Source organism: Triticum aestivum, chromosome 4A (genome assembly GCF_018294505.1).
Source record: "Triticum aestivum cultivar Chinese Spring chromosome 4A, IWGSC CS RefSeq v2.1, whole genome shotgun sequence".
NCBI lineage: Eukaryota > Viridiplantae > Streptophyta > Magnoliopsida > Poales > Poaceae > Triticum > Triticum aestivum.
The window spans coordinates 528570847-528590122 of NC_057803.1; positions in this window are offsets into that span (position 1 = coordinate 528570847).

A 19276-nucleotide genomic window follows, 5' to 3' on the forward strand; every position below is an offset into this window, starting at 1 on the left:
GAGAAGAAGCCATCTAGCTAATAACTATGGACCCGTAGTGTCGGTGTCAAAACCGGCGGATCTCGGGTAGGGTGTCCCGAACTGTGCATCTAAGGCGGATGGTAACAGGAGGCAGGGGACACAATGCTTTACCCAGGTTTGGGCCCTCTTGATGGAGGTAAAACCCTATGTCCTGCTTGATTAATATTGATGATATGGGTAGTACAAGAGTAGATCTACCACGAGATCAGAGAGGCTAAACCCTAGAAGCTAGCCTATGGTATGATTGTATGTTGTCCTACGGACTAAAACCCTCCGGTTTATATAGACACAGGAGGGGCTAGGGTTACACAAGGTCGGTTACAAAGGAGGAGATATACATATCCGTATTGCCTAGCTTGCCTTCCATGCCAAGTAGAGTCCCATCCGGACACGAGATGAAGTCTTCAATCTTGTACCTTCATAGTCCAACAGTCCGGCTGTCTGGATACCCCCTAATCCAGGACTCCCTCAGTAGTCCCCGAACCATGCTTCAATGACGACGAGTCCGGCGCGTAGTATTGTCTTGGGCATTGCAAGGCGGGTTCTTCTCCAATTTCCAAGTGTTTGTAAATAGTATCTGTCCCCATAAATGTTGATCCTCTTGGCTTCTGCGCCCAATAAGGGCAATTTCTCATGCATCGAACGAATACGAGGCACCAGGGCATTTTTGCATTCACCCCCTAGCCAGATAAATAAATTGTCTATTAAAGGGATTGGGATTCTTAGATCCTACCCACACCATCTTCCCTCAGCGAGAATCCATCAGAGCGCATTTCAAAAAGATCCATTCCAGCATGGCCGATCTCCGCAGCTCCTCCTCCTGCCCCCGTAGCCCTAAGCTTGGTAATTGGGAGAGGTGTTCAATCCCACATAGTCGATTGGTCGAACTGCAGACCAAAGGATTTCTTCCTCCAGCATACATTGTGCCCGTTCGAGCCGGGCTCGCCACCTACAATGGCGGGGAGCAGGCGGAGAACTTTCCCTGTCCCTCCATGGGGGAACGGGTTTGCCTTGTTCCTTACTTACTAAGGGGACTCGGATTTCCAATTCATCCATTCCTCCGCGGGCTCCTGGAGTTCTACGGCCTCCAACCACATAATCTCACCCCTGCCTCCATCCTACACATCACTGGCTACATTGCCGTCTGCGAGTTGTTCCTGGGCTGCGAGGCTCACTTCAAGCTGTGGAAAAGGCTATTCTGCCTCGTCCCTCACACACAGAGGGAATCACTTTATCAAGTGGGCGGAGCTGAAGTATGGCGCATCGCCGATACCGGATATCTGTCTGGTACCCCAAAGAAGCCGTCCGAAGACTGGCCTTCAGAATGGTTTTATATGGAGGACGTTCCCCTTCCGGACCCTGTTCGGCGGGGTCTTCCTGAGTTCAGCAATGCTCCTCTGAAGAAGCGCCGAAGTTGGCGCCCACGGAGCCCCCAGGTGGAAGACGACAGAGAAGTCCTCTATCTGATGAACCGGATTAAGGCACTGGCTCAGTCAGGATTGACAATAACCGAAGTTATGTCGATTTGCATAATGCGGGGAGTGCAACCACTTCAATATCGTGGGCACCCCTTGTGGTGTTTCAACGGGGAGGATGACGCCACCCGCTACGAACGTAAGGGTCCGGGCGATGCTGCCGCATTAGCCAAAATTCTATCCGAACTGTTCAAGGGAGAGGAGGAGGAGTTCGCCCGCATCAAGCCACGGGACGGATTCTCCATGTACAATCCTCCAAGCTGGGTAAGCTACATCCCCTTATTTACATCTTCCCGCGTTTTTCATTGTAGGTATTCACCTTGCCAATTTACGGCAGGAACTGCGAAAGGCCACAAAGGAGGTCAGCAGCCCTTCTCCACAACCGGAGGACCCTGACCGGGCCCTCGACTCTGGACTCGAAGAAGATCTGGTTATCTCCGTGGAGCTGATAAACCGGTAGTTCTATCAGTTGAGCTGCGACGATGCCATGGTGGGCATTATGGCCGACTATCCCGGACTGCTCCCTGCATCGCATGAAAGAAAAACTAAAAAGTACCAACTCAAAAAAGTAGGATCCCCTTTTGGACACTTCACCCACCATATTCACATGCCTTTTTTACAGTGAAGGCATTCGGGATGCCCTGCCGCAATGTGCCAAGAGGAGGCATCGAGGCAGGGTAGGCCAAAAAGGAAGGCGGTTAGGATGGAGACGCCGGCGCAAAGGTACAACAAACCCCGCTCCGTGGTTGTCGACTTTTTCCAAATATAATGACGCCCGTGTTTCTTTAACAAAAAAATGCTCGCCGGAATATGTCCGGCGATGTCGCTGATCATGCTTCCACCAGTCGGGCACCAGGACCGGACACGGAGGCAGAAGCCGATATGGGGCAGGCGCCGGATAATCCCCCTATAGAGGAAGCGGATAGATTATCTGCTACAAACTTAGAAGTGGAAAGCGCCATGAATCATAGGCGCCGCCGGGCCATACTCCGTGACACTTGTTCTCACCAGAGGCATTTGATGCCTTTAATTCTGGAGAGGCGTACCTCCGTGCCGCTCAAGATGGTCTAGCCAGAGCCACTGATCAGTATGTAAAGGATGTACGGGTGAGTGAATTTGACGATTTGTATGTATCAGTAGCCCCTGAGACTTGAAACAGTTAGCAGAACTGATTTAAGGATCATCTTTATTGTGCAGGTTCTTACAGAGAAGAATACTAGGCTGTCCCAGGAGCTGGAGGAATGCAAGACCCAACTGCGGGCCGCTATTGCCGCATTGCAGGAACAGAAAAAGCCTCCTGCTGGTAACATTTTAAAGAATGATGATTACCATATAGTGCGCGGTGTGGCTACAAATCTAACAATAGATTTTGCAGATGAATCCGAAGAAAATCCGGGGGACCAGCATGTTATGCGGTAGCTAGAAGCTGGCAAACGCGTGCTGACTGAGGTTAGGCGGGAGAAAAACAATCTCCAAGATGCCAATATAAGGCTGAACGTGGAACTAAAAGACGTTCGGGGCCAGCTTGTAGACTCCGAGAAGGAGAATAAGAGGCTTCGACGCGGCATTTTTAGTAAGTTCTTGAACGAATCCTTTAAAGGTATTCGGGGAAGAAGCCGACTAACAGCGTTATGTCTGTAGGTATGCTGACGGGTCGTCCCGCGGAGGAAATGCCCAGGTCTGCGGGTGATCTTCTGTCCGAGCTGTCACATCTGCACGAACAAGTTTGGTAGGTGATGCAGGGTGTTGCCCAGGCCTTATGGCCATCCATCTCCCTGCCATAGGGTGTTGCGGAGCTTGCAGAGAAGCTCAAAGGAGCGCGGCGGCGCTTCCGATTATGGAAGATATCAGCCTGCCGACAGGGTGCCAGAGAAGCCTGGGCCATGGTGAAGATGTGGTATACCAAAGCAGACCCAAATCACATGGCCGAGGTCGGACCTGTGGGGCCCGGCGGAAAAGAGATTCCCATTAGCTTAGTTTATGGGCAAGTAGAATTAGCCGTAAAGTATTCCCAACAGGATTGTAAGCTAGACCGCCTGTTGGATGGTATAGAAGAAGAATCTAGTCAGTCTGCATGACTATGTAATTGAAGTGACATGTATAATGCCTTCTAGCCGGATTGTAGATCATTTGTTGTTGCGGACCTTTTCGCTTCAGCCTCCGGGCCCAATAGTCCGGAGTGTATCCGAATACCCGCTCAGTTATATAAGAACAGGGGTATGCATGGAGACTAGGCGTAGGGGTCATTAGTGCTTTATCAGACAAGTGCCCAACTAGTTATGTTATATTACATGGGTAGTAAGAAACATCTTCCAGGGAGAATAGTTCCGCTAAGGGTTCCTTTCCCTGGGCAAGCATGCCCTAAAGTGCATGTCCGGACTGCGATAGGAAATGCAGGAAAAACATCTAGGGGCAGATATGAAAAATAAAAATCATCTTTTGTTCACCGACCGAATATTCCCTTAAGAATGCTAGCTTTCGGCTTCACCCAGTCTGAGGTACACATTCGGCTGACCCGACAGTAATAATCGCAGAGGTGCTCCCCTTATGCCCTAGCCGAATTAACGGGAACGTAGGGCATAAATACAAGATCCAGGCAACCCAACTTGGCCAAAACTTAAGTCATATCGATGCATATAATGGTGAAAAAAGGTACATGCAGAAGTATAACACATGTGTTGGGCCTGAAGCCCGGATAAATAATTTAAGCTTCTATGAAAGAAGCCCCCAGGTATGAAGAGTGCGGCTAGCGCATCTGTCATGTGCGAACAAGGCACAAGGTGACCCTTGAAGGCCTAGAGAAATAAGAAAAGAAAGAAAGGAAGGAAAACAAGACAGATAATGCATTTGTGAAAAATGGACAAAGGGAGGGGACTAACATACAGTCCGGCGCTAGGCGTAGAATCTTTGGAGCCTGGCCGCGTTCCATGGGTTCGGCTCGAGTCGACTAGTCGATGCATCCCGCAGTCGGTACGCTCCACTGGTCAGAACTTGGTAAATAATGAAGGGACCTTCCCATTTGGGCTCAAGCTTGTTCTTTTTCTTATCCGGCAGGCGTAGAACTAGTTCGCCAACGTTATAAGTTTTGGCACGTACTTCTCTGCTTTAGTATCTGCGAGCCTGTTGCTGATAAAATGCGGAACGGACTTTGGCTACGCCGCACTCCTCCTCCAAGGTGTCCAGACTGTCCTGCCGATCAAGCTCGGCTTCTCTTTCTTTGTACATGCGCACTCTAGGTGAGTCAGGAATTATGTCACAGGGCAAGACTGCCTCTGCGCCGTACACCATAAAGAAAGGTGTATATCCGGTACTACGATTCGGCATGGTCCGCAGCCCCAAGAGTACGGAGTCGAGCTCCTCTACCCAGTGCGTGTTAGACTCAGTTAAGGAACGCACTAATCTAGGTTTAATGCCACTCATTATAAGACCGTTTTCTCGCTCAACTTGACCGTTGGTTTGTGGGTGATAGATTGAGGCATAATCGAGCTTGATGCCCATTTTGCTGCACCAGAGTTTTACCTCGTCAGCCATGAAGTTCGTGCCATTATCAGTGATGATTCTGTGGGGGACGCCATAACAATGTACAACCCTGGATATGAAATCTATCACCGGTCCAGATTCGGTTGTTTTAACTGGTTTGGCCTCTATCCATTTGGTGAATTTATCCACCATGACCAATAAGTATTTTTTTTCTTGTGGGTTCCCCCTTTAAGGGGTCCAACCATGTCGAGCCCCCAGACCGCAAAGGGCCATGTAATGGGGATTGTTTGGAGGGCGATGGGTGGCATGTGGCTTTGATTTGCAAAGAGCTGGCAACCGACGCAACGTTGGACCAAGTCATGTGCATCTGCCCGGGCCGTTGGCCAATAGAATCCTGTACGGAAGGCCTTGCTTACAAGAGCCCGGGCTGTGGCGTGATGATCGCCGAGTTCTGCGTGAATTTCTGCCAAAAGATTCCGCCCTTCCTCTTCGGAGATGCACCTTTGAAGGACTCTGGTAGTGCTTTTCTTGTACAATTCTCCCTCATGGACCCTGTAGGCCTTGGATGTCCGCACTATGCAGCGTGCCTCATTTTGGTCCTTTGGAAGTTCCTGTCTAGTTAGGTAGGCCAGGAATGGTTCTGTCCACAGGGTAATAATGGCCATTATTTCGTGGGCTGAAGGTGTTATTTCAGTGGCGGAGCCTCTGATTGTGTCAGAGAGTTTGGTATCGGGTATTTTGGCTGGGTCCGGACTGTTGTTACCAGTGTCCCCTTCCCATACTACGGATGGCTTGAAAAGCCTTTCCAAAAATATGTTGGGAGGGACCGCGTCGCGTTTTGTGCCGATGCGGGCAAGGATATCTGCCGCCTGATTGTTTTCCTGAGCCACATGGTGAAATTCGAGTCCCTCGAACCGAGCTAACATTTTTAGGACGGTGTTTCGATAGGCCGCCATTTTCGGATACTTGGCGTCAAAATCTCTGTTTATTTGGGATATTGCGAGGTTTGAATCCCCACGCACCTCCACGCGTTGAATGCCCATGGAGACTGACATCCGAAGACCATGCAATAGAGCTTCGTATTCGGCTGCATTGTTGGAGTATATATACAATATTTGAAGTATGTACCGAATGGTATCTCCGGTTGGGGACGTCAGGACGACGCCAGCCCCTAGACCGGTCAACATTTTAGAACCGTCGAAGTGCATGATCCAATTGGAGTATGCGCCGTACTCTTTAGGGAGTTCGGCCTTCGTCCATTCGGCGGCGAAGTCGGCCAGTACTTGCGATTTAATGGCTCGGCGAGGTTTGTATGTTATGTCGAATGGGAGGAGCTCAATGGCCCATTTGGCAATCCGGCCCGTAGCGTCGCGGTTGTTGATAATATCATTAAGTGGCACTTCCGAGGCTACTGTAATCGAACACTCTTGAAAGTAGTGTCGCAGTTTCCGCGATGCCATGAATACTGCATATGCTATCTTTTGGTAATGCGGATATTGTGATTTGCATGGAGTGAGGACAGTGGATACATAGTATACCGGCTTTTGAAGAGGGAATTTGTGTCCGTCCGCTTCCCGTTCGACAACGAGCACCGCGCTTACAACTTGATGAGTTGCCGCAATGTACAACAGCATTGGTTCGCCGATGTTTGGCGCGGCCAGGATCGGGTTGGTTGCCAGAATGGCCTTTATTTCTTCCAATCCGGCTATGGCCGCGTCTGTCCACTCGAAGTGTTCGGTGCGCCGAAGGAGGCGATAAAGGGGTAAAGCCTTTTCTCCTAAGTGGGAGATAAAGCGGCTTAGAGCCGCCACGCATCCAGTTAACTTCTGGATTTTTTTGAGGTCTGTTGGGGTAGCCAACTATGACAACGCTCGGATTTTGGCCGGATTAGCTTCAATACCTCTACTGGAGACAATGAATCCCTGGAGCTTTCCGGCTGGTACGCCGAAAACGCATTTTTTTGGATTGAGCCTGGTGTCATATGTTCGGAGGTTGTCGAATGTTTGCCTCAAGTCGTCTATCAAAGAGTCGACGTGTTTGGTTTTGACGACCACATCGTCTACGTATGCCTCTACTGTTTTGCCAATTTGTTTCTCCAGGCATGTCTAAATCATGCGCTGATATGTTGCACCGGCGTTTTTGAGCCTAAAAGGCATTGTGTTGAAACAAAAGGGAACGTATGGTGTGATGAATGCCGTTGCGGCTTGGTCGAACTCCGCATCTTGATTTGGTGGTAACCGGAGTATGCGTCGAGGAAACACAGTGACTCGTGTCCTGCGGTAGCGTCAATGATTTGATCGATGCATGGGAGGGGGAAGGGATCCTTTGGGCAAGCTTTATTGAGGTCTTTGAAATCGACGCAAAGGCGCCAGGATTTGTCCTTCTTTGGTACCATCACCAGGTTTGCTAGCCAGTCCGGATGTTTTATTTCTCTGATGAATCCAGCCTCCAATAACTTGGCTAGTTCTTCTCCCATGGCCTGTCTCTTAGGTTCGGAGCAACGCCGAAGAGCTTGCTTGACCGGCTTGAATCCCTTTAGGATATTGAGGCTGTGCTCGGCCAGCCTGCGTGGGATTCCTGGCATGTCTGAGGGATGCTAGGCGAATATGTCCCAATTCTCGCGTAGGAACTCTCGTAGTGCGGCATCCACAACGGGGTTTAACTGTGCCCCGATGGAGTCTGTTTTGGTAGGGTCCGTTGGGTGGACTTGGAATTTGACTATTTCATCCGCTGGTTTAAAAGAGGTGGATTTGGATCTCTTGTCGAGTATCACATCGTCCCTGTCCACTGTGGAGCGTAGCGTTGTTAACCCCTCGGCCGAGAGGGCTCCGGATAATGCCTCGAGGGCCAATGCCGCTGTTTTGTTTTTGGCGCGGAGTGCTGTGTATGGATCACTGGCGAGAGTGATGATTCCATTGGGCCCGGTCATTTTAAGCTTCATGTACCCAAAATGGGGTGCGGCTTGGAAGATTGTGAACGCCTCCCGTCCTAAAAGAGCGTGATAGCCACTGCTGAACGGGGCTGAAAGTGCGCTATATCGACTAGAGGGGGGTGAATAGGCGATATTTATGAAAGTCTTCAAAACGTGGAAGTTATGAAGACAAACAGCAGAGATATGCCTATTACTATGCAGCGGAAGGTAGACTACACTAGGCAAGCCATGGTCAAGTATCAACAGAGTGAAAGCATAGTGACAAATAGCTGCAGTGTAATAAGGATCAGGTAGGAAGATGTTATGAAGCCAAATAGTTCATACACTCACGTTGTGAAGACAAAAGATAGAACAAACATGCAATGACTTCACAATGAGTAATCAGTAAGTAAAAGGAAGTGAAGATGAAACCAGTGACTTGTTGAAGACAATGATGTGTTGGACCAGTTCCAGTTGCTGTGACAACTGTACGTGTGGTTGGAGCAGCTAGGTATTTAAACCTTAGGACACACAGTCCCGGACACCCAGTCCTGAACACACAGCTCAGGACACCAAGTCCTCACCGTATTCTCCTTGAGCTAAGGTCACATAGTCCTCGCCCAATCACTCTGGTAAGTCTTCAAGGTAGACTCCCAAACCTTCACAGACTTCGTTCACTGGCAATCCACAATGTCTCTTGGATGCTCTGAACGCGATGCCTAACCATCTGGAGGATGCACAGTCCTCAAGTGTAATAAGTCTTCAGATCACACAGACAAGAAGACTTAAGTGATGCCCAATTCTCTCTGGCTCTGGTGGTTAGGGCTTTATCCTCGCAAGGAATTCTCTCTCAAAGGCTTCGAGGTGGGTTGCTCTCAAATGACAAAAGCCGTACTCTCAATCTGAGCAGCCAACCGTTTATGGTTGTAGGGGGTGGGCTATTTATAGCCACTTGGCAACCCGACCTGGTTTGTCCAAAATGACCCGGGGTCACTAAGGAACTGACACGTGTCCCAACGGTCAGATTTCAAACTCACATGGCAACTTTACTTGGGCTACAAGCAAAGCTGACTTGTCCGGCTCTGGACAAGATTCGCTCTCATTGTCTTCACTCGAAGACATAGGTTTTTGGTTTAGGCATCACTTCAGTCATTCTGACTGGTTCTCTTAGACCCCACTTAACAGTACGGTGGTTCCTATGACTCAACACAAAAGAAAAAGAACTACGAAAGATCTAAGTCTTCGAGCTCCATAGGCTTCATATCGTGTCTTCTCTTGTCATAGTCTTCAATGTGAATATCTTCATATACCACCTTTGACTTCAATGTCTTCATACATTTTTAGGGGTCATCTCTGGTAGTAAAACCGAATCAATGAGGGACTTCTACCTGTGTTATCCTGCAATTCTCACAAACACATTAGTCCCTCAACTAGGTTTGTCGTCAATACTCCAAAACCAACTAGGGGTGGCACTAGATGCACTTACAGGGGCCACTTGGAATGTAATTTCTTCGGACCTGTAATTGTCCAGCGTGTCGAATACCACATCTAGTGTGATTTTCCCAGCACAGCGTGCTTCCTGACTGGGGATAATTCCTCTAAAGGTTGTGCTACTTTGCTCGATGCGGTTCCAGTCTATTTCCATCTTTTGAAGAGTTTCCTCATAGATGAGGTTTAGTCCGCTACCGCCGTCCATGAGTACTTTGGTGAGTCGAGAGTCGTCCACGATTGGACTGAGGACCAGTGCGGCTGGTGCTCGGGCTGTTCGGAATTTGGGTTCATCACTGGAATTGAAGGAAATAGCCGTGTCACTCCATGGATTTGTTGCTGCTACGTGGCAAGATTTCGGCCATGCTGCGGAGTGTTCGCTTGCGCCTATTATTTGACGCAAAGGTCTCGAACACTGTTAACACCGTATTGTTATCCACTGGGTGGTGCTCTGTGGTATGTGGGATAAGAAGATCCTCACCACTTTTGGCCACCTGTCAGAGTATCCAACATGCTCTAAGGATGTGCATTGGTATTATATCTGCCGTGTTATGAATTTTGCAGGGTCCATTGAGCCATCCCTCCAGTACGGTTCCTTGCCCTGTAGAGGGTTTTTGCTTTTTGGTAGTTAACCCGGGTGTATTGTGATAATGCACCCTTTTATTTCGGACTGGGTTTGTGTTCAGGGCCGGATAATCCCAAAAGTTTGTTTCGGTTTTCCAGGCACTTTCCATCACACAGTACTTTCGTACTATGGACGCCAAGTCAGCGAAGCGTGTTATCTCACGGCGATTTATGGCGTTAAGGATTCCCTTGTCCGTGCAATTATTGCAGAAAAATAAGATTGCGTCTTCCTCGCGACAGTCCTTAACCTTGTTCATCGCAAGGAGGAATCTGGCCCAGTAATGATGTACTGTTTCCTGGGGCTCTTGCCTAATATGGGAAAGGTTGCTTGTGTTTGGGTGGGTGGGTGGAATTGAATCCAAACCCCTACCCGATCTAGGATCCAGGGGCCGAGGAGTTTCCGATTTTGGAAGTTCCGGTTCCGGGATGTTACCTGCTAATCCTGGTCCGCTGTCTGACTCTAAGTTCAGGGATTGGATGTTGTCCTCCCGCGAACGGGCGTCCGGCTCGGAGAGCTCGGGAATCCAGACATAGTTGGTCCTCAGGATAGAGGAAAGGTCGCCGCATTGTTCCTCCACCACTGCCATATGATGGGTGACCGGTGGAGAGTTAATCTCCCTTTGATTGGGTTTAAGCCCAATCCAATCGTAGTTCGTAGCGACTCCCAAGGCGGCGATGCGATCCAAGAGCTCGTTTAAGGAGGAGAGCTCCATTGGATCCATCTGTTCGGCGAATGCTGATTTGACGTGGAGGCTGTTTTTGATGACCCGAGAATTCATCGTCGGTGCGGCGGCCGAGCAGGCGGTCATGATGAACCCGCCAAGCCGGAGAGTTTGGCCGACAGCCAAAGCTCCCCCCAACAGTAATACCGTCTTTAAAGACGAGACAAAACATCCTTCCTTCTGGCGACGGCACAGAGGAACTCTCAATGAAAGCACCAATGTCGGTGTCAAAACCGGCGGATCTCGGGTAGGGGGTCCCGAACTGTGCGTCTAAGGCGGATGGTAACAGGAGGCAGGGGACACAATGCTTTACCCAGGTTTGGGCCCTCTTGATGGAGGTAAAACCCTACATCCTGCTTGATTAATATTAATCATATGGGTAGTACAAGAGTAGATCTACCACGAGATCAGAGAGGCTAAACCCTAGAAGCTAGCCTATGGTATGATTGTATGTTGTCCTACGGAACCCTCCGATTTATATAGACACCGGAGGGGCTAGGGTTACACAAGGTCGGTTACAAAGGAGGAGATATACATATCCGTATTGCCTAGCTTGCCTCCCACACCAAGTAGAGTCCCATCCGGACACGAGATGAAGTCTTCAATCTTGTACCTTCATAGTCCAACAGTCCGGCTGTCCGGATACCCCCTAATCTAGGACTCCCTCATGTAGGTCCAAGGTAAACTACTCACACTTCATCGGAGGGGCTATGGTGTTGATGAAGAAGCCCTCCGTGATCGACGCCCCTTCCGGCGGAGCTCCGGAACAGGACCCAAGATGGGATCTCGTGGATACAGAAAGTTGCGGCGATGGAATTAGGGTTTTGGATCCGTGTTTGATCGTTTGGGGGTATGTAGGTATATATAGGACGAAGGAGTACGTCGGTGGAGCAACAGGGGTCCCACAAGGGTGGAGGGCGCGCCTGGGGTAGGCAGGCGCGCCCCTACCTCATGGCCTCCTCTTTTCTTTCTTGACGTAGGGTCCAAGTCTCCTGGATCATAATCTTCCTAAAAATCACGTTCCCGTAGGTTTCATTCCGTTTGTACTCCGTTTGATATTCCTTTTCTTCGAAACCCTAAAACAGGCAAAAAACAGCAATTCTGGGCTGGGCCTCCAGTTAATAGGGTAGTCCCAAAAATAATATAAAAGTGGATAATAAAGCCCAATAATGTCCAAAACAGTAGATAATATAGCATGGAGCAATCAAAAATTATAGATACGTTGGAGACGCATCAAGCATCCCCAAGCTTAATTCCTGCTCGTCCTCGAGTAGGTAAATGATAAAAATAGAATTTTTGATGTGGAGTGCTACTTGGCATAATTTTAATGTAATTCTTCTTAATTGTGGTATGAATATTCAGATCCGAAAGATTCAAGACAAAAGTTCATATTGACATAGAAAATAATAATACTTCAAGCATACTAACAAAGCAATTATGTCTTCTCAAAATAACATGGCTAAAGAAAGTTATCCCTACAAAATCATATAGTCTGGCTATGCTCTATCTTCACCACACAAAATATTTAAATCATGCACAACCCCGATGACAAGCCAAGCAATTGTTTGATACTTTTGACATTCTCAAAACTTTTTCAATTTTCACGCAATACATGAGCGTGAGCCATGGATATAGCACTATAGGTGGAATAGAGTGGTGGTTGTGGAGAAGACAAAAAGGGAGAAGATAGTCTCACATCAACTAGGCGTATCAACGGGCTATGGAGATGCCCATCAATAGATATCAATGTGAGTGAGTAGGGATTGCCATGCAATGGATGCACTAGAGCTATAAGTATATGAAAGCTCAAAAAGAAACTAAGTGGGTGTGCATCCAACTTGCTTGCTCATGAAGACCTAGGGAAATTTGAGGAAGCCCATCATTGGAATATACAAGCCAAGTTCTATAATGAAAAATTCCCACTAGTATATGAAAGTGATAACATGAGAGACTATCTACTATGAATATCATGGTGCTACTTTTAAGCATGAGTGTGGTAAAAGGATAGTAACATTGTCCCTTCTCTCTTTTTCTCTCATTTTTTTATTTGGGCCTTTTCTCTTCTTTTTTATGGCCTTTATTCTTTCTTTCTTTTTTATTTTTTCATCCGGTGTCTCATCCCGACTTGTGGGGGAATCATAGTCTCCATCATCCTTTCCTCACTGGGACAATGCTCTAATAATGATGATCATCACACTTTTTTTTCTTACAACTCAACAATTACAGCTCGCTACTTAGAACAAAATATGACTCTATATGAATGCCTCCGGAGGTGTACCGGGATATGCAATAACTCATGAGTGACATGTATGAAAGAATTATGAATGGTGGCTTTGCCACAAATATGATGTCAACTACATGATCATGCTAAGCAATATGACAATGATGGAGTGTGTCATAATAAACGGAAGGGTGGAAAGTTGCATGGCAATATATCTCGGAATGGCTATGGAAATGCCGTAATAGGTAGGTATGGTGGCTGTTTTGAGGAAGGTATATGGTGGGTGTATGATACCGGCGAAAGGTGTGCGGTATTAGAGAGGCTAGCAAAGGTGGAAGGGTGAGAGTGCGTATAACCCATGGACTCAACATTAGTCATAAAGAAATCATATACTTATTGCAAAAATCTACAAGTTATCAAATCAAAGTATTACGCGCATGCTCCTAGGGGAATAGATTGGTAGGAAAAGACCATCGCTCGTCCCCAACCGCCACTCATAAGGAAGACAATCAATAAATAAATCATGCTACGACTTCATCACATAACGGTTCACCATACATGCATGCTACGGGAATCACAAACTTCAACACAAGTATTTATCAAATTCACAACTACTCAACTAGCATGACTTTAATATCACCATCTCCATATCTCAAAACAATTATCAAGTATCAAACTTATCATAGTATTCAACACACTCATAAGAGAATTTTTATTATTAATCTTGCATACCAAGCATATTACGATTTTAAGCAAATTACCATACTATTAAGACTCTCAAAATAATCTAAGTGAAGCATGAGAGATCAATAGTTTCTATAAAACAAATCCACCACCATGCTCTAAAAGATATAAGTGAAGTACTAGAGCAAAATTATATAACTCAAAAGATATAAGCGAAGCACATAGAGTATTCTAACAAATTCCAAATCATGTATGGCTCTCTAAAAATGTGTGTAAAGCAAGGATGATTGTGGTAAACTAAAAAGCAAAGACTCAAATAATACAATACCCTCCAAGCAAAACATATATCATGTGGTGAATAAAAATATAGCTCCAAGTAAAGTTACCGATAGAAGTAGACGAAAGAGGGGATGCCTTTCGGGGCATCCCCAAGCTTTGGCTTTTAGGTGTCCTTAGATTATCTTGGGGGTGCCATGGGCATCCCCAAGCTTAGGCTCTTGCCTCTCCTTGTTCCATAATCCATCAAATCTTTACCCAAAACTTGAAAACTTCACAACACAAAACTCAAAGTAGAAAATCTCGTGAGCTCCGTCAGCGAAAGAAAACAAATGACCACTTCAAGGTACTGTAATTAACTCATTCTTTATTTATATTGGTGTTAAACCTACTGTATTCCAACTTCTCTATGGTTTATAAACTATTTTACTAGCCATAGATTCATCAAAATAAGCAAATAACACACGAAAAACAGAATCTATCAAAAACAGAACGGTCTGTAGTAATATGTAGCTAGCGCAAGATCTGGAGCCCCAAAAATTCTAAAATAAATTTCTGGACGTGAGGAATTTACCTATTAATCATCTGCAAAAATAATTAACTAAATATCACTTTCCAAATAAAAATAACAGCAGTTCTCGTGAGCGCTAAAGTTTCTGTTTTTTACAGCAAGTTCAACAAGACTTTCCCCAAGTCTTCCCAATGGTTCTACTTGGCACAAAAACTAATTAAACACAAAAAACACAACCAAAACAGAGGATAGATAGATTATTTATTGAATAACAGCAAGGAAAAATATTGGGTTGTCTCCCAACAAGCGCTTTTCTTCAAAGCCTTATAGCTAGGCATAATATTTCAATGATCCTCACATGAAAGACAAGAATTGAAGCACAAAGAGAGCATCATAAAACACATGACAAACACATCTAAGTATAACATAATTCCTATGCATAGGCATCTTATAGGCAAACAAATTATCATCGCAAGCAAAAACTAGCATATGCAAGGAAGTGGAAAGAAACAATAGCAATCTCAACATAACGAGAGGTAATTTAGTAACATGAAAATTTCTACCACCATATTTTCCTCTCTCGTAATAATTACATGTAGGATCATAATAAAATTCAACAAAATAGCTATCACATAAAATATTTCAACACGATCCACATGCATGCAAAGTTGACACTCTTCCAAAATAGTGGGATTAACATTAACTAAAGTCATGACCTCTCCAAACCCACTTTCAGTATTATTGCAAACACTATTATCAATCTCATAATCATCATGAGGAGTAAATAAAATTTCAAGATCAAAAGAAGAATCACCCCAATCATGATCATTGCTACAAGTAGAGGACATAGCAAAACTAGCATCCCCAAGCTTAGGGTTTTGCATATTATTAGCACAATTGACATCAAGAGAATTTATAGTAAAATCATTGCAATCATGCTTTTTATTCAAAGATTCATCATGAATCACTCCATAAAGTACTTTATCACAATTTTCAGATTCACGAATTTCAAGCAAAACTTCATAAAGACAATCTAGTGCACAAAACTCACTAGCAATTGGTTCATCATAATTTGATCTCTTAAAAAGATTAGCAAGCGGATGAGGATCCATAGATCTTAGGTTCTCTGTTTAGTAATAAATAAACAACTATTCCAACCATACGAGTGCTACCTCTTGAGCACTGCGTTGGATTTCCCTGAAGAGGAGAGGATGATGCAGCAAAGTAGTGTAAGTATTTCCCTCAGTTTTTGAGAACCAAGGTATCAATCCAGTATGAGGCTATGCTCAAGTCCCTTGTACCTACACAAAAACAATAGCTCAACGCAACCAACGCGCTTAGGGGTTGTCAATCCCTTCACGGTCACTTACGAAAGTGAGATCTGATAGAGATGATAAATAATATTTTTGGTATTTTTGATATAGAGATGCAAAGTAAAAAGTAAAAGGCAAAGTAAAAGCAAAGCAATAATAAAGTGATGGAGATTAATATGATGAGAAAGAGACCTGGGGGCCATAGGTTTCACTAGTGGCTTCTCTCAAGAGCATAAGTATTTTACGGTGGGTGAACAAATTATTGTTGAGCAATTGACAGAATTGAGCATAGTTATGAGAATATCTAGGTATGATCATGTATATAGGCATCACGTCCAATAAAAGTAGACCGAAATGATTCTGCATCTACTACTATTACTCCACTCATCGATCGCTATCCAGCATGCATCTAGAGTATTAAGTTAAAAACAGAGTAACGCCTTAAGCAAGATGGCATGATGTAGAGGGATAGTTTCATGCAATATGATAAAAAAAACCATCTTGTTATCCTCGATTGCAACGATACAATACGTGCCTTGCTGCCCCTTCTATCACTGGGAGAGGACACTGCAAGATCGAACCCAAAGCTAAGCACTTCTCCCATGGAAAGAACAACCAATCTAGTAGGCCAAACCAAAATGATAATTCGAAGAGACTTGCAAAGATAACCAATCATACATAAAAGAATTCAGAGAAGATTCAAATATTATTCATAGATAGACTTCTCCAAGCAAAACACATATCATCTGGTGAATAAAAATATAGCTCCAAGTAAAGTTACCGATAGAAGTAGACGAAAGAGGGGATGCTTTCCGGGGCATCCCCAAGCTTTGGATTTTAGGTGTCCTTAGATTATCTTGGGGGTGCCATGGGCATCCCCAAGCTTAGGCTCTTTCCACTCCTTGTTCCATAGTCCATCAAATCTTTACCCAAAACTTGAAAACTTCACAACACAAAACTTAAAGTAGAAAATCTCGTGAGCTCCGTCAGCGAAATAAAACAAAAGACCACTTCAAGGTACTGTAATGAACTCATTCTTTATTTATATTTGTGTTAAACCTACTGTATTCCAACATCTCTATGGATTATAAACTATTTTACTAACCATAGATTCATCAAAATAAGCAAACAACACACGAAAAACAGAATCTGTCAAAAACAGAACAGTCTGTAGTAATCTGTAGCTAACGCAAGATCTGGAACCCCAAAAATTCTAAAATAAGTTTCTGGACGTGAGGGATTTATCTTTTAATCATCTTAAAAAAGAATTAACTAAATAGAGCTTTTCAAATAAAAATGACAGCAGTTCTCGTGAGCGCTAAAGTTTCTGTTTTTTACAGCAAGTTCAACAAGACTTTCCCCAAGTCTTCCCAACGGTTCTACTTGGCACAAACACTAATTAAACACAACAAACACAACTAAAACAGAGGCTATATAATTTATTTATTACTAAACAGGAGATAAAATCAAGGAATAAAAATAAAATTGGGTTGCCTCCCAACAAGCGCTATCGTTTAACGCCCCTAGCTAGGCATAACAAGCAAGAATAGATCTAGGTATTGCCATCTTTAGTAGGCAATCCATAAGTGGCTCTCATAATAGATTCATATGGAAATTTTATTTTCTTTCTAGGGAAGTGTTCCATGCCCTTTTTAATGGAAATTGAAATCTAATATTCCCTTCCTTCATCATATCTATAATTGCACGAACCGTTCTAAGGAAAGGTCTACCGAGAATAATAGGGCAAGAAGGATTGCAATGTATATCAAGAACGATAAAATCTACGGGCACATAATTCCTATTTGCAACAATAATAACATCATTAATTCTTCCCATAGGTTTCTTAATAGTGGAATCCGCAAGATGCAAGTTTAGAGAGCAATCATCAAAATCACAAAAATCTAGCAAATCTCACAAAGTTTTGGGAATAGTAGAGACACTAGCACCTAAATCACACAAAGCATAAAACTCATAATTTTTAATTTTAATTTTAATAGTTGGTTCCCACTCATCATAAAGTTTTCTAGGGATAGAAACTTCCAATTCAAGTTTTTCTTCATAAGATTGCATCAAGGCATCAACGATATGTTTAGTAAATGCTTTATTTTGACTATAAGCATGAGGAGAATTTAGCACAGATTGCAACAAGGAAAAACATTCAATCAAAGAGCAATTTTCATAGTTAAATTCCTTGAATTCCATAATAGTGGGTTTAGCAACATCTAGGGTTTTAATTTCTTCAATCCCACTTTTATCAAATTTAGCATCAAGATCAAAAGATTCAGAATTCTTGGAACGCCTTCTAGGTAAAGGTGGGTGAACAAATTACTTTTGTGCAATTGACAGACTTGAGCATAGTTATGAGAATATCTAGGTATGATCATGTATATAGGCATCATGTCCGAGACAAGTAGACCAAAACGATTCTGCATCTACTACTATTACTCCACTCATCGACCGCTATCCAGCATGCATCTAGAGTATTTAGTTAAAAACATAGTAACGCCTTAAGCAAGATGACATGATGTAGAGGGATAGTTTCATGCAATATGATAAAAAAAACCATCTTGTTATCCTCGATGGCAACAATACAATACGTGCCATGCTGCCCCTTCTGACACTGGGAAAGGACACCGCAAGATCGAACCCAAAGCTAAGCACTTCTCCCATGGAAAGAACAACCAATCTAGTAGGCCAAACCAAACTGATAATTTGAAGACACTTGCAAAGATAACCAATCATACATAAAAGAATTCAGAGAAGATTCAAATATTATTCATAGATAGACTTGATCATAAACCCACAATCCATCGGTCTCAACAAACACACCGCAAAAAGAAGATTACATCGAATAGATCTCCACAAGAGAGGGGGAGAACATTGTATTGAGATCCAAAAAGAGAGAAGAAGCCATCTAGCTACTAACTATGGACCCATAGGTCTGAAGTAAACTACTCACACTTCATCGGAGAGGCTTGGATGATGATGTAGAAGCCCTCCGTGATCGATGCCCCCTCCAGCGGAGCTCCGGAACAGGCCCCAAGATGGGATCTTGTGGATACAGAAAGTTACGACGGTGGAATTAGGTTTTTGGCTCCGTCCCCGATCGTTTGGGGGTACATGGATATATATAGGAGGAAGAAGTACGTCGGTGGAGCAACACGGGGGGCCACGAGGGTGGGGGCGTGCCTGGGGGGTAGGGCACGCCCCCCTACCTTGTGACCTCCTGTTAATTGTCTTGACGTAGGGTCCAAGTCTACTGAGTTGTATTCGGTGAGAAAATCACGTTTCCGAAGGTTTCATTCCGTTTGGACTCCGTTTGATATTCCTTTTCTTCGAAACCCTAAAACAGGCAAAAAACAGCAATTCTGGGTTGGGCATCCGGTTCATAGGTTAGTCCCAAAAATAATATAAAAGTGGAAAATAAAGCCCAATATAGTCCAAAACAGTAGATAATATAGCATGGAGCAATCAAAAATTATAGATACGTTAGAGATGTATCAAGCATCCCCAAGCTTAATTCCTGCTCGTCCTCGAGTAGGTAAATGAT